At 41.7% G+C, this 16,305-nt stretch overlaps 1 protein-coding gene across 2 annotated transcripts in view; it reads left to right on the forward strand.

The window, feature by feature from the left end:
• The window catches only part of rad54l2 (RAD54 like 2), a 144,663-nt gene that overhangs the window by 60,864 nt on the left and 67,494 nt on the right, over nucleotides 1-16,305 (forward strand). The gene's annotated exons all lie outside the window — the stretch shown is intronic.

Here is a 16,305-nt window from a genome sequence, read left to right on the forward strand (position 1 = left end):
ACATTTGATGTCTGTAGAGAAGTTCTTCAATTCTTAAAACTCCTAAATCTCTTGCTGTAGTATCTCATGTTACTCGTGGCCCTGGAAAGCATCGTTACCTGTTTGTTTTAAACAAAAAACAACAAAAATTAATTTTGGGTCCAGTTAGGAGCCCCAATGGGTTATTTTGTCCAAATGTATCTGTCAGTTGAGAAATTAAAATTTAATAATGCCCAATATATAAATGAACGTGAATTTCAAAACTGTCAGGGGAAAGGGTTAACATCTTCCCCTTTGTTCTTTTGTCTATGACATCTTTTGGCAATCTTCACCTATCACTGGCCCTCTATCCAGCTCTACCTGTCTCATCCCCCCCTTAAATCAGCTTATATTTCACCTCTTTTCTATTTTTCCTTAGTTCTGGTGAAGAGTAATACGGACTCGAAATGTTAACTGTATTCCTCTCCGCAGATGCTGTCAGACCTGCTGAGTTTTTCCAGGTATTTTTGTTTTTGTTTCGAATTTCCAGCATCCGCAGTTTTTTGCTTTTATCTTAGGGTTAACATCTCCCTTTGTTTTTCGAGGAGGAGCAAAGGAATCAAGCTCCATTTTAAACTAAAATAAAAACAGAAAATGTTGATAAAACTCAGCAGGTCTGGCAGCACCTGTGGAGAGAGAAACAGAGTTAACGTTTTGAGTCCATATAACTTCTTCAATGCTAAAGAGAAGCAGAAATCGGATTAGATGAATTTTATACTGTTTGAGGGGGTGGAGCAAGATAGGTCAGGGATAGGTGACAGCTAAGGAGAGATTGACAAAGATGTCATGGACACAAGACAAAGGGAGTGTTAATGGTAGTGGGTGAAAGAGTAACGAAGGTGCTGATGGTGGCATGAAGCTAAGATAGCAGAAGGTGTTAATAGCAGAACAAGGGTCAGTGGTCATTTAAAATTTTTTTTTCAATTTTTTTTGGTATCTTTTATTCGACTTTGCACAGATTTTATTCTTGTGAATTTAAATCAACAAAAATCATTGTAACATTATCATTTCGAAGGAAGAACACTTTCATCGGTGAACACAGCGTTTTAAATTAAACTCCAATGTTTCAAACTTTTAGTATTTTTGAGAAATGTTTCTCACCCAAGACTATTTTTTTGGTACAGCCAGGATGATTAAACAATCAGAATCAATTCAAATATCTCAAATTCCAATACATATCATTGATCATTTAAAATTCAAAACTGCCACAACGTATGAGCTTTATTATCCATGATGAAAGTCCCCCACATATTTTGACATAATAACTAGAAGGTCACCGTGGCACAAATGAAATTCTATTTTTCACAATTTAACAGCTTGTTTAACTTTACAACCCCCAACTTAATTCAAACCAACACTTATTAACTAAACACCAAACATAATAGCACATAGTGTAAGAAGAAAAGATTAATTACGTCACTCTCACGTGTTCAAGAGCCTTTTCATATAACTACAGTAAAACTATAGACAAATAAAACTAAAGAAAAAGTTCACTTTTACAGTTAAATTAAACCTTTAACAGTTTTAAACCAAAGAGAGTTAGAGGAGCACCAGCTTCTTAAAGCGACAACACTTCAACCTTACAGGCTAACTAGAAAAGGGACAGAATCTTTCCCATATCAGCTTTGTTTATCCTCCCTTTTCCACCTGAGAAACAATTTAAGTTCTGATCTTTGCTACTTAATCTCATGAGAAAGATCAGTAAGATCACAGAACTTTAATTTACACTGGGTATCAATTGCAGTTTTTATAAACTGTGGTCAATTTAAAGCGATATGTTTTGAATTCAAAACGGATTTCTACCAAACATTTGCAAGGCTTCAAGAATGAAGCTTGTATTTGTCATGATTGGTCCCCGGGTGAGATCTTACCCTTCCCCACCACCCAATTTGTTAAATTCCCAGACGAGATCCCCCCTTTGTTATGATCCTGAACGAGGTACCCCTGAGGAGGGATGAGCTGGCTCCCGTCTTTATTCAACCCTCTCGGTTGGTCGCAACAAGGTTAATTTAAAAAGGATCCTGTCCCTCGTGGATATCTTTTCCCAGCCCAAATGTATTTATATTTAGAAGGAGCCATTTTAACCAGGCTGTCTTGAGTCAGAGTGAGTTTATTAGTTACTAAACACAAGAAAAAATAATTAAAATGCAACACACACACACACACACACACACACACACACACACACACACACACACACACATGAACACAGATTAGAAATAAGAAATTGAATCCAAAAATAAAAGTAAAGAAGATATATGAATCAGCCCTTTGGCTTGTCCTTGAGGAGTAGATGGTAAAATGCTGCGGCTGTTTAGTTGGGGTGATTCTGGTAGCACTGACTGGCAGTTGAGCAGTGGGTTTGGCGATTCTTGGTTCTGCAGGGCAGCTGAAGGAGTTAAAAACAAAAAAACTGCGGATGCTGGAAATCCAAAACAAAAACAGAATTACATGGAAAAACTCAGCAGGTCTGGCAGCATCAGCGGAGAAGAAAAGAGTTGACGTTTCGAGTCCTCATGACCCTTCGACAGAACTTGAGTTCGAGTCCAAGAAAGAGTTGAAATATAAGCTGGTTTAAGGTGTGTGTGGGGGGCAGAGAGAGAGAGAGAAGTGGAGTGGGGGTGTGGTTGTAGGGACAAACAAGCAGTGATAGAAGCAGATCATCAAAAGATGTCAACAACAATAGAACAAAAGAACACATAGGTGTTAAAGTTAAAGTTGGTGATATTATTAAACGAATGTGCTAATTAAGAATGGATGGCAGGGCACTCAAGGTATAGCTCTAGTAGGGGTAGGGAGAGCATAAAAGATTTTTAAAATTTTTTAAAAAAATAATGGAAGTAGATGGGAAAAGGAAAATCTATATAATTTATTGGAAAAAAAAGGAAGGGGGAAACAGAAAGGGGGTGGGGATGGGGGAGGGAGCTCACGACTAAAGTTGTTGAATTCAATATTCAGTCCGGAAGGCTGTAAAGTGCCAAGTCGGAAGATGAGGAAGCCCTGGAACAATGCAGCAAGCCAAGGACAGACATGTGGGCAAGAGAGCAGGGTGGAGTGTTAAAATGGCAAGCGACAGGGAGGTTTGGGTCATTCTTGCAGACAGACCGCAGGTGTTCTGCAAAGTGGTCGCCCAGTTTACGTTTGGTCTCTCCAATGTAGAGGAGACCACATTGGGAGCAACGAATGCAGTAGACTAAGTTGGGGGAAATGCAAGTGAAATGCTGCTTCACTTGAAAGGAGTGTTTGGGTCCTTGGACGGTGAGGAGAGAGGAAGTGAAGGGGCAGGTGTTGCATCTTTTGCGTGGGCATGGGGTGGTGCCATAAGAGGGGGTTGAGGAGTAGAGGGTGATGGAGGAGTGGACCAGGGTGTCCCGGAGGGAGCGATCCCTACGGAATGCTGATAGGGGGGTGAAGGGAAGATGTGTTTGGTGGTGGCATCATGCTGGAGTTGGCGGAAATGGCGGAGGATGATCCTTTGAATGCGGAGGCTGGTGGGTTGATAAGTGAGGACAAGGGGGACCCTATCATGTTTCTGGGAGGGAGGAGAAGGCGTGAGGGCGGATGCGCGGGAGATGGGCTGGACACGGTTGAGGGCCCTGTCAACGACCGTGGGTGGAAAACCTCGGTTAAGGAAGAAGGAGGACATGTCAGAGGAACTGTTTTTGAAGGTAGCATCATCGGAACAGATGCGACGGAGGCGAAGGAACTGAGAGAATGGGATGGAGTCCTTACAGGAAGCGGGGTGTGAGGAGCTGTAGTCGAGATAGCTGTGGGAGTCGGTGGGTTTGTAATGGATATTGGTGGACAGTCTATCACCAGAGATTGAGACAGAGAGGTCAAGGAAGGGAAGGGAAGTGTCAGAGATGGACCACGTGAAAGTGATGGAGGGGTGGAGATTGGAAGCAAAATTAATAAATTTTTCCAAGTCCCGACAAGAGCATGAAGCGGCACCGAAGTAATCATCGATGTACTGGAGAAAGAGTTGTGGAAGGGGGCTGGAGTAGCACTGGAACAAGGAATGTTCCACATACCCCATAAAGAGACAGGCATAGCTGGGGCCCTGCGGGTACCCATAGCCACACCTTTTATTTGGAGGAAGTGAGAGGAGTTGAAGGAGAAATTGTTCAGCGTGAGAACAAGTTCAGCCAGACGGAGGAGAGTAGTGGTGGATGGGGATTGTTCGGGCCTCTGTTCGAGGAAGAAGCTAAGGGCCCTCAGACCATCCTGGTGGGGGATGATGGTGTAGAGGGATTGGACGTCCATGGTGAAGAGGAAGCGGTTGGGGCCAGGGAGCTGGAAATTGTTGATGTGACGTAAGGTGTCAGAGGAATCACGGATGTAGGTGGGAAGGGACTGGACAAGGGGAGAGAGAAGGGAGTCAAGATAACGAGAAATGAGTTCTGTGGGGCAGGAGCAAGCTGAGACGATCGGTCTCCCGGGGCAGTTCTGTTTGTGGATTTTGGGTAGGAGATAGATGCGGGCCGTCCGAGGTTGTGCGACTATCAGGTTGGAAGCTGTGGGAGGGAGATCCCCAGAGGAGATGAGGTCAGTGACAGTCCTGGAAACAATGGCTTGATGTTCAGTGGTGGGGTCATGGTCCAGGGAGAGGTAGGAGGAAGTGTCTGCGAGTTGACGCTCAGCCTCCGCGAGGTAGAGGTCAGTGCGCCAGACAACAACAGCACCACCCTTGTCAGTGGGTTTGATGACAATGTCAGGGTTGGACCTGAGAGAATGGAGTGCAGTAAGTTTCTAGCTTCTTGAGCTTCAATCCTGGCTACGCTAACATTTGGGTTAGAGACATGCTGCTCCTGCAGCAAAGCATTGTACAGATTTTGCACAGTTCCAAATCTCGGACCTGCTGGTTTGGTCACTCTATCTCCTGATATATCCTGTTAATAATTTCATCTCTGTGAGCACAAAAGTGAGAGCTTAAACAAGGAGGTGTCTCGCCCTCTCAATTTTTAACTACTTTGGGCTTATCCTACCTTGGATAAACTCAATTTTCTACTCAAAGGCCCATTTAACATTCTTGGATAACATAGCTTATTCTATTCTTGTGTAAGTTCTTTTGTCACTGATGGGACTCCACACTCCCCAAAGGTTTCCCTGCTGAGATGCGTACTGACCGAACTTTTTATCTTGACTGATTTTCTCCCAAAAAATGTTCACAACCTGTTAATTTTTTTGAGAGTTCTGAACTTGCTATGGGAATGGATTGGGGAAAAAGCTCAGATGTGAGGCTACTTTAATGAGGGAAAGTTGAAACAAGTGTATTAGGTTTTCAAGTAAACTATAGCAATAAATAGGCAGTGATTTATAGTCTACTGTGGGTTATATACTTTATACTTCCTGTTTTATAACTGGACAAGGAGTACATGATGACTTTTCCTGCAGCTTTTGGCTTTTTGGGCTTTTCTGTTTCCTTTTCCTCTGTCGTTTCCCCCCCCCCAACCCCTCCACCTCTTATTTGTTTTTGTATTCCAGATTTCTCCTTTGCACCGAGGCAGTCAGGGTCTCCTTTATTCTGGCTCCTATGAAATTAACCCCTCCCTCACCCCAATCACCTTCAGCCTTGTGTTTGAGCATCCCTGCCCTTGACCAACCAGGTATCTTTCATGTGAGTGCACATCATTACATATGCTTTCATTCCTATTTTCGTTCGACTGTCTCTTATCTCATGACTCTAAGGTCTTATCACCTAGAGGGGCCTGTGTTTTTACTTGCACAGGCAATTCCCACAGCCTCAAGATCTTGTCTTTTTGCTGCAAGTAAGCTCTTTTTTTTATATAAAACATGATATAATTTTCCCATGGTCTCACTACCTTGGCACCTTTTCTTTACTGTGCCCTGTTTCTAATTTTTCCCATTTAATATACTACCAAGACAAGTTCTTAATAAAGTTAGATTTTAATAATATAGCATTCTGGTTAGTAACCTCATAATCTTACAGAAGGCTAGGTAAATTTTAGAAACCAGCAAAGGATGAGTAAACAAATAATGGAAAAATTAGAATATGTGAGTAACGTAGCAAGAAATATAATAAGACAGTGAAAACTTCTAAAGCATGTAAAAAAAAAAGTAAGAGAGTAGCTAAAGCAAATATTGGTTTGTTAGCAGATAAGACTGGAGAACTAATAATGGAAAACAAGGAAAAGGCAGACTTTGAACGCGTGTTTTGTATCTTCATTCAGGGTGAGACACGATAAGCACCCCAAGAATAGTAGAAAAGCTGCGAGCAAAATGGAGGAAGGAACATAAAAGAATCACTCACTAGAAAAAAAGTGAAAATTAATGGGATGAAGGCTGACATATCCCCTGGACCTGATGGCTTGCATCCAAGGGCAATTGAAGAAGTGGCTGCAGGGATAGTAGATGCTTTGGTTGTAATCTGCAAAAATCCCTAGATTCTGCAAAGGTCCCAACAGATTGGAAAACCACAAATGTAACTGCCCTATTCAAGGAAGGAGGTAGACAGGAGACTATAGGCCAATTAGCCTAACATCTGTCATGGGAAATTGCTGGAATACATTATTAAGGAAGTAGTAGTAGGACATTTAGAAAATCAGAGTGTCAAGCAGAGCCAACATCATTTTATGAAAGGGAAATTGTGTTGAACAAATTTATTGGAGTTATTTTTGGATATAACTAGCAGGGTGGATAAAGGGGAACCAGTAGATGTAGTGTATTTGGATTTCTGAAAGGCATTTGATGAGGAGCCACATAAAGGTTACAGCATAACTAAGAGTTCATGATGTTGGGGCTAATATATTAGCATACATAGAGGATTGGCTTACTAACAGAAAACAGAGTCAGGATAAATGGGTTATTTTCAGGTTGACAAACTAACTAGTGGGATGCAATGGGGATCAGCACTGGGGTCTCAATTATTTGCAATCTATATTAATGAATAAAGGGCCAGTGTGTTGTAGCCAAATTTGCTGATGATATATAGGTGCAAAAGCAAGTTGTGAGGGAGACACAAAGGAATATAATTAAGTGAATGGGCATTAATTTGGCAGATGGAGTATAATATGGGAAACCTACTTTGGTAGGAAGAATAGAAAAGCCAAATATTATTAAAATGGAGAGAGACTGCAGAATTCTGTGTTACAGAGGGATCTGGGTATCCTTGTACATGAATCATAAAAGGCGGTGTGTAAGTACAGCAAGTAAGTACGAAGACAAATGGAACGTAAGACTTTATTGAAAGGCGGGGTGGAGTATAAGGGAGGCTTGCTATAACTGTACAGGTTTGAGACCACACCTAAAGTACTGCATACATTTGCTCCCCCTGTTCAAGAAAGATATATTTGCATTGGAGACAGTTCAGAGAAGGTTCATTGGGTTGATTTCCTGGGGTGCAGGTTTGTCTTATGGGGAAAGGTTGGGCCCATACTCATTGGCGTTTAGAAGAATGAGAGGTGATCATAATTAAATGGGATTCTGAGGGGGCTTGACAGAGTAGATGCTGGAAGGATATTCCCCCTCCTGGGGGAGCCTAGAACTAGGCATGGTTTCAGAATGAGGCTCATTGATTTAAGAACGTGAGAGGAAATTGGAATGTTAAAGAAAGGACAAGGCCCTAGTGCAGTGTAGGGATCTGGGTAATGATAACCAGAGTGTGCCAGGAAGGGACAGAGCATAGTGCAGCAGAAAATAAAGTCAGAGAAAGGAAAAATGGTAAAAAGACACAATTAGGCTCGTTACCTGCACGCAGCATTTGTAACAAGATTGATGAATTGTTGGCACAAATAGAAATAAATTAGTATGATATAGTTATTATAAAGGAAGAATAGAAAAGTAGAACATTTAAGTGGAGAGACACAGCAGAATGTTGCATTACAGAGGGATCTGGATGTCCTTGTAAGTGAATCACAAGAAGTTAACATTCAGGTACAGAAAGTAATTAGGAAGGCAAATAGAATGTTGGCCTGAATTATATGGGGGATGGATAGGCAGTCTTACTACAGCTGTATAGGGCATTTGAGAGACCGCTCGTGGAGTACTGCGGACAGTTTTGGCCTCCTTAAGGAGGGCTGCTATACTTGCATTGGAAACATTTCAGAGAAGATTCACTCAGCTAATTCCTGGGATGAAGGGGTTGTCTTAAAATGAAAGATTGAGTAGGTTGGGCTTATACTCGGAGGTTAGAAGAATGAGAGATGATATTAAAACCTTTGACACGGTTGATGCTGGGAGGATGTTTCCACTTGAGGAATCTAGAACTTGGGGCACAGTTTAAAAATAAGGGGTCTCCCATTTAAGACAGATAAGGAGAGATTTCTTCTGAGGGTTGGCTTTTGGATTCTCTTCCAAAGAGAGCAGTGCAGGCTGGGCCATTGAATATATTCAGGCTGCATTAGACAGGTTTTTGATATGCAAAATTTGAGTTGAGGGGCAGGCAGGAAAGTGGAGTTAAGGCCACATGATCTTATTGAATGGAGGAGCAGGCTCGATGGGCTGCAGGTCCTACTGTGCTCCTATTCTTCATGATCTTATGGGGAAGAGTTTCTTTTCCCAGTGGGTCGTTAATCTTTGAAATTCTCTACTCTGGAAAGGGGTGGAGGCTAGGGCATTGAATATATTCAAGGTCATGTTAGTTGATCTACAAGGTGTTACAATCTGGTTAGGGACCAGTAACCTTTTGCTTAAAGTAGACAAAGTTTGAAGTCACATCACCCACTAGGAAAATAAAACCATAAGATTCCATAGTTTTAAATAAACAAGATAAATGTCAGGAAAGTAAAGCAATCTGCAATATCTATCTTATACTCTAACATTCAGAATTAACATGAGGTAAATATGAATTAACAGGCAAATTGTGGTCGAACGCACCACACTGCATGTTAAATGGCAAGCCAAGACACATCCCATTGATTTCTCAACAACCCACCCAGATGTCAGTGACCACTGAGTCACAAAATCTCATTAAAACTCTATCTCCCTCACGAGGGATTTCAACTCTTCGTTTTTGAAGATCTAACCTCTGAATTCCTGCAAAAACTGCTCTGACTTATGCTCACCTCCCAATATTTCAAACTCTTCTCCTGAGACTGCAATTTATGGGATTCACAAAGCTGCACTCTCGCCTCTAATTACCGGCAGCATTCCAGCTCTTTCGCTAAGCTGGCATTGCTCCAAACTCCAGTCTTCTGGCTGCCCCAAGCTACAAATGGCTTCTAGGGTCCCTCTGAGCCCTAATTGCACTGAACAGCTCCCAAGGCTTCCCTGTGAGCTGCAAACCACACAAGGTCCAAACTGCAACCAACCCACCTCTCCCAGCAAGCACAGATAAGTTGAAACTGGAGAACCACCTTAAGCTCCATCCATTTCCATGACAACATAGCCTTTCAGGGTTCACTGCTTTTAAACTAATTTGACTCCCAAAACAAAATATCTCTCTGGACTGTACTTCTTTGCAAGCAGTGTAGAAATTACATCTCCAGTTCTCCATCTTGGTAAGCACACTTGCTGTTTTATGGCTCCATCTCTTCTATTCTGACCCTATTAAACAAACATAGGTAATCTTCTGAACTGCCATTTGTGTTGGGTGTTCTGGCAGTCTCTAAAGCCTAGCCTTTTAGTTACCTTACATTCACATCAATAATCCTTCGAGAACTAAAAATTACCTCCAAAATATTAATATTAATGATGACTAAAAATTCCTAACAAAGGGAGTCGAAGGGTTAAGGTAGAGGCAGAAAAGTGGAGTTGAGGCCACAATAAAATCAGTCATAATCTTATTGACTGACGGAGTAGGCATGAAGGGGCAAATGACCTGCTCCTGTTCCTATTTCTTGTATTCTTGCTTTCTTTCTTAGGGTGAAGGGACTGAGCAATGATGAGACACTGGGTCAATATGAGTTATATTCCCAAGAGGCAAGGAGTTTGAGAAGTGAGCCAGTTTGGTGTTCAAAATAATGAAAACAATTGACAGGGTTGATGGGGAGCAATTCCTCTTTCTGATGTTTACTGTTCGAATTTGATCTAAGCAGCTAAACAGAACAAATCCAGAAAACTACTTTATGCAAAAGATTCCAAGAACGTGGAACTCATTGCTATCCTGCAGAATTGAAATGTTTAAATAAGAAATATATATACCTAATTTATGAAGTCAGATTGTTAAGGCACATAGAGAACAGGTGTAAGGCACGTAAATTGAGAGATCAATGTAGATGTATTGGGCACAAAATGAGAGCCCAAGTTTGATGCCTTGTTCCCGTTGCTAAGCTTGTCAGAAGGTAATGGCCTGCCATAATGGAATATTGTTCGAGTCCAGGAACTGCTCTGATAGGTTCCCGTTGCTATCGCTAGGAATTCAATAAATCGCAGTGATGCTCATGGAGAATTTCTTTGATTCACACCTGAATTGCAGAGTATCCAGAATGCAATTCTAGATTCCAGCCTTCCATGCTTGCTTTTCACCTTGGGGGCAGTTTATTCTGTAAACTACTGGATGAGATACTCATGGGTTACTTATTTTATAATGATGAGTGTTATCAAATTGATACTTGCTCTAGTATGCTAGCTAGAAGCAGTGGGAAAACACTATAAACAGGCATATCCTCGACTCAGACGAATTGTTGTTGCTGAACGAGTCTGATTTCGAAAATTTTGCACGTGTCACATTTTGTATGTGTGGTGCATTCAAGAGTGATGAACTTACAGTGCACCTATTTTATAAAATATTTTCTGCCTTACTGCTGCTTCCTGCAGCTGTCCTGCTTGGTTCCCCATCTTTCCATCAAACCTCTGGACCCATCCACACTTCCTGCAGCTCTCAGGCTGATCCCTTCACCCTCTTATCAGTGATGTGCAGCAAAACAAACCTGGTAATCAGATGCCAATTACATTGATTCATGCAGTGACATGAGAACTGCCCCATTCATGCAGCTCGTTAACAAATGATAGATTGATAATTTAAATTGCTGCTAACTTCTGCACAAACCTTGGGCTAAAAGTTACTTTCAGTAGCTGGAAGAACTCAACCTAGAGCGTGCCATGATAAGTCCTCTTGAATCAAATCAGCAATGATTTTTATATCTCAGTGAATTTTACAAAGCATCGTTCCATTATATACATTTTTTTGGGTGGTGAATGTTAATTCCACTGACCCAAAGGACACATGCAGTCTGTAGGATGAGGCTCAGGTAAATGGGAACTCCCAATTAATCACCATTCATTTTGGATCACTGCATTCGAGGAACGAGAAGGGCCAGTTTGCTCCAAAATTATTTTAGATCATTTGAATATTTGTAGAGATACATATAGTAAAATAAAATGTTCTTGATTCTTGGGACTGTATCTTCAAGTAGGTCTGAAGGGTAGACCTCAATTCATGTGTCAGAACAGTGGGACTTGGAGTAGAGCTCAGCTTTTCTGCTGTTTTGTTGATTGGGAATCTTTCAATTATTTAGTATGCTGAAGGGTCAGTATAATTTTTCAGGGAAACAGCACTTCAGATGCTGCTATATGCTGCTTTCCCCTTGTTCATCTTTGACCTTGAAAGGCTTCTTTATATTGATGTCATCAGCAGGTGCTCAGTGTTCCCAATAATGTCATTGTATGGCTGTTGACCAGTATTGTGCAATATGTTAGCCACTAGCCACATGTGGCTAATTTGGAATTTGGATATGGCTGATTAGAGATTTGAATAGTAAATGAGAAATGAGTAATAGATACCACTGTGATCTTGGTGCTTTTATTTGGACGGTGTTTGTATGGATACTTGAACCTTTTGTGTGTTTGTTGGTAAAATGTCCAGATAAAAACCAGAGTTGGCAAGTGTTTTTTGATTGTTGTGTGCACTTTACTACTTTGGTTACTGTTTACAGGTTATCAGCTGAAATGATTTGCAACACTGGACTTCAACATGAAAGCATCTGCATTGTTTTATGGACAGGGGAGCTGTCGTTATGGACAGCTCATCCAATCTGAATAACTACTCCACGTCAACACAAATGAGCCCAGCCAATAACGAACAGCTTGAACAGTAACATCAGCTTGGAATTTCTTAATAATTCTAAAGTTTAATTTACTGTAAAGAATAAGTAGCACCCAAATGTGTTCTGGATATAGAGTAGGAGAGCGTCAAGAGGCAGGAGAAGGGTGGGAAAGGAGTGTCGGGTGGGCAGGAGAGTGAGAGGAGTTGGGATGGATGGTGACTAACAAGTCTGGGAAGAATAGGGATATAAAAACAAAAAACTGCGGATGCTGGAAATCCAAAACAAAAACAGAATTACCTGGAAAAACTCAGCAGGTCTGGCAGCATCGGCAGAGAATAAAAGAGTTGACATTTCGAGTTCTCGTGACCCTTCCACAGAACTGAGAGGAGTGAAATATAAGCTGCTTTAAAAGGGGGGTTCCGGTGGTGTGGTTGTAGGGACAAGCAAGCAGTGATAGGAGCAGATAATCAAAAGATGTCACAGACAAAAGAACACAGAGGTGTTGAAGGTGGTGATATTATCTAAACAAATGTGCTAATTAAGAATGGATGGTAGGGCACTCAAGGTACAGCTCTAGTGGGGCTGGGGTGGAAAGACTAGCAGGGCATAAAAGATTTAAAAATAATGGAAATAGGTGGGAAAAGAAAAATCTATATAAATTATTGGAAAAAACAAAAGGAAGGGGGAAGAAACAGAAAGGGGGTGGGGACGGAGGAGGGAGTTCAAGATCTAAGAGTAGGGATGTGTTTGGAACTGGTAGGGTGGGGTATAGGTCTGGGAGGACGGGTGTAGGTGGGTGAATGGGTTTGGGAGGAAGGATGTGAGTGAGGGTACAGGGCTGGGAGGGTGTGAATGAAGTTACTCATCTGGGAGGAAGTGTGTGGGTGGGTGTATTCTAGGGGAAAGAGCAGGGGTCTGAGGCAGGGTTTGGGTGGTTGAATGGGTCTTGGGTGGGGATGGTGAAGGTTGTGGGAGGGTGTATGGTCCTGGAGATGAGGGTGTGGGAGGATGTATGGGAGGAAGAGCATAGGCAGGGTGTATAGATCTTGGGGTAGGGTTTGGGTAGGAATACGGGTCTGGAGGGAGAGTGAGGGTGGATCTGAAGAATTTGAGAGTCATCATTCTCAGCAATCGCTCTGTTGAAGACTGAGTATTGCATGCAGCTACTGGGCAAAACCTCATTGCACGCAGATACACTGTCTGATAAATCATGCTAGAGTTTCAAATTTTGAAAGAAAAAGACTGCAATGCTTTGTGTTGAATAGTGGTAGATGTTCATTCATGAAATATGTACACAGGTGCCGGACATTAATGTGTATTGTGTGAGATCATTTCTACTAAGAATGCAGGTAGCTAAAATCATGTCCCTGTATTCTTTCTTGTTGGTTAATCAGCAGTCTGCATTGGACACTGAAGGTTGGTAGATCTTTTGACTTTGAGGTGGGAGGGAGGGAGGTTGGATGGAGTGGGGGTGGTGGGGAGAGGAGGGAGAGAGGTTGGATGGGGGCGGGGGTCAGGGGGCGGTTGAGTTGAATCTTCCAGAAGGAGCACAGAATATCATTAAGAAGTGATAACCCTGTCTGTTTGCAAACTCTGCCCTGCCCTCGGCACTGAGGCCAATATTAATGCCCTGTGGTGTGGTCAGCTTGCAGAGCACAGACTGTTGAATCAGACTTGGAACCTTCCTGGTCTGTAAGGCTCATCACCATACTAGACTAAAAACAAAAAAACTGCGGATGCTGGAAATCCAAAACAAAAACAGAATTACCTGGAAAAACTCAGCAGGTCTGGCAGCATCGGCGGAGAAGAAAAGAGTTGACCATACTAGACTGTTCATTTACCAAGTGAACCTTTTGAGGCAGCTTTGCTGTAGTTGAAATTTTAAGCTGGTTTTAACGTGTCATTGATTCGCTTCAATTTGTAACTTTTCCTTTCATTGCAATCCTTTTGTCACAATTACTGACATTCCACATCCCAGGTTTGTGCCTGCTAAAGTAGATGAATAAATGCAGATTATCCAGTTGTTGCACCATGAGTGCACTGGTAATGAAGAAACTAAGTAAGGAAAAGGTGAGGGGTGGAAAACCAGAGCAAAATCAAGGGAATGTGACCAAGATGGAAGTGTTGTATCAAATTGAAAGAAAAAACATAAAATGTAACAAAGATTACTGGTAAGCCAGAGGATTGGGATAGTTTTAAAAACCAACAAAAGATGACCAAAAAAAAGGAGAAAATACACTTTGACGGTAAGCTAGCAAGTAATATAAAAACGGACAGTAAGAGCTGCTTCAAATATATAAAAAGGGAGAGAGGGCCAAAGTGAACATGGGCCCCTTGGACAATGAGGCTGGGGAAATAATAATGGGGAACCAGGAAATAGCAGAGGAGTTGAATAAATACTTTGCTTCAGTTTTCACGGTAGAAGATACTAATAGCATTCCAAAAATACTAAATAATCAAGGGGCGGAAGGAAATAAATACAATAACTATCACTAGAGAAAATGTACTATGGAAACTAATGGGGCTAAAGCAGATAAGTCCCCGGACCTGATGGGTTGCATTCTAGGAAATTCAAGAAAGCAGCTACAGAGATGGTGGATGCACTGGTAGTGACCTTCCAAGAATCCTTAGATCCTGGAAAAGTCCCAGAGGATTGGAGAACGGCCAGTGTAACACCCTTATTCAAAAAGGGAGTGAGACAAAAAACAGGTAACTATAGGCCAGTTAGCTTAACATCCGTCATTGGGAAAATGTTGGAGTCTATTATAAAGGATGTAATAGCAGAGCATTTAGAAATATATAATCTAATCAAGCAGAGTCAGCATGGCTTCATGAAGGGGAAATCATGCCTAAGAAATTTATTGGAATTCTTTGAGGGAGTAACAGGCAGGATAGATAAAGGGGGACCAGTAGATGTAATGTGATTGGATTTCCAAAAGGCGTTCGATAAGGTACCGCACATAAGGTTACTTAATAAGGTAAGAGCCCATAATGTTGGGAGTAATATATTAGTATGGATAGAGGATTGGCTAACCAATAGAAGACAGAGTTGGGATAAGGGGAGCATTTTAGGGACGGCAGCCTGTAACTAGTGGAGTGCCACAGGGATCAGTGCTGGGGCCTCAAGTATTTACAATATATATTAATGACTTGGATGAGGGAAATGAATGTACTATTGCCAAGTTTGCGGATGACACAAAAATAAGTGTGAAGGCAAGTGGTGAGGATGATACAAAGAGTCTATAGATAGGTTAAGTGAGTGGGCAAAAACTTAGCAGGTGGAATATAATGTGGGAAAATGTGAGGTTATGCACTTTGGCAGGAAGAATAGAGGAGCTGAATATTATTTAAATGGAGAAAGACTGCAGAAGGCTGCAGCACAGAGGGATTTGGAAGTCCTTGTGCATGAATCCCAAAAAGCTAACATACAAGTTCAGCAGGTGATAGAGAAGGCGAATAGAATGTTAGCCTTTATTTCAAAGGTAATGGAGTATAAAAATAGAGAAGTCTTGCTAAAACTATACAAGGCACTAGTTTGACCACACCTAGAGTACTGTTAACAATTTTGGCCCCTTATCTAAGGAAAGATATACTGGCATTGAAGGCAGTCCAGAGAAGACTCACTAGGTTGATCCTGGGTATGGAGGGATTTTCTTATGAGGAGAGGTTGAGTAGTTTGGGCCTGTGCTCATTGGAATTTAGAAGAATGAGAGGCTACCTTATTGAAACATATAAGATTCTTAGGGGGCTTGACAGGGTAGATGCTGAGAGGTTGTTTCCCCTTGGAAGAGAGTCTAGAACCAGAGGACATAATCTGAGTAAGGGGTGGCCCATTTAAAACAGATGAGGAGGAATTTCTTCTGAGGGTAGCAAATTTGTGGAATTCTTTACCGGGGCTGTAAGTATAGTATAGTATATTCAAGGCTGAGATAGACATTTCTAATCAGAAAGGGAATTGAGGGTTATGAGGAAAAGGCAGGAAAGAGGAGTTGAGGATTATCAGATCAGCCATGATCTCATTGAACGGTGGAGCAGACTCGATGGGCCGAATGGCCTACTTATGGTCTAAGTGCAACAACAGATGCAGAGCACTCATTATTTTATCAAGAAATAATAAGAAATATCAATAAAGAATAAGATCCTTGTTTGATTTGAGGTGTTATAGCACAGACAGAACATAATCCATGGTTGTGCATTAACAAGATAAATCACTCATACCTATTTATTTTTAAGAAAACATACTTTTAAAAAGAGGCTGATGGGGGGTGCAGGGCTGCTGGTTCCAAACCATCTTCTGCTTGATTGATTCAACTCCCTCACTACTTGTTTTGGCAGGCCAGCC

This window comes from Carcharodon carcharias, chromosome 7 (assembly GCF_017639515.1).
Source record: "Carcharodon carcharias isolate sCarCar2 chromosome 7, sCarCar2.pri, whole genome shotgun sequence".
Lineage (NCBI taxonomy): Eukaryota > Metazoa > Chordata > Chondrichthyes > Lamniformes > Lamnidae > Carcharodon > Carcharodon carcharias.